The sequence below is a fragment of the Carlito syrichta genome, unplaced genomic scaffold, assembly GCF_000164805.1.
Source record: "Carlito syrichta isolate Samal-C Ts95f unplaced genomic scaffold, Tarsius_syrichta-2.0.1 Scaffold302955, whole genome shotgun sequence".
NCBI lineage: Eukaryota > Metazoa > Chordata > Mammalia > Primates > Tarsiidae > Carlito > Carlito syrichta.
The window spans coordinates 346,396-346,722 of NW_007247051.1; the positions used below are offsets into that span (position 1 = coordinate 346,396).

Below are 327 nucleotides of genomic sequence, written 5' to 3' on the forward strand. Positions count from 1 at the left end.
CCAGCTACTTGGAAGGCTGAGGTGGAAGGATCACCTGAGTCCAGCAGGTTGAGGCTACGGTGGCCAGGAGCATGCCACTGCACTCTAGCCTAAGCAACAGACTGAAACTCCTACTCAAAAAAATAAATAAATAAAAATAACTAGAGAAAAAAATAAGTAAATAAATAAATAATAAAATAAGGATTATTAAAAAATCAGATTGCACACACAATTCCAGGGTTCTGTCTACTTTAAAAAAAAAATCTCAGAGCCGGGCTCGGTGGCTCAGCCTGTAATCCCGCGCCTTTGGGAGGCTGAGGTGAGTGGATTGCCTGAGTCCGCGGGTTC

General features: G+C 43.4%; 1 protein-coding gene across 3 annotated transcripts in view; it reads right to left on the reverse strand.

Annotated features, from left to right (window-relative positions):
• The window catches only part of DDX55 (DEAD-box helicase 55), a 23,845-nt gene that overhangs the window by 16,936 nt on the left and 6,582 nt on the right, over positions 1-327 (reverse strand). The window lies entirely within an intron of this gene.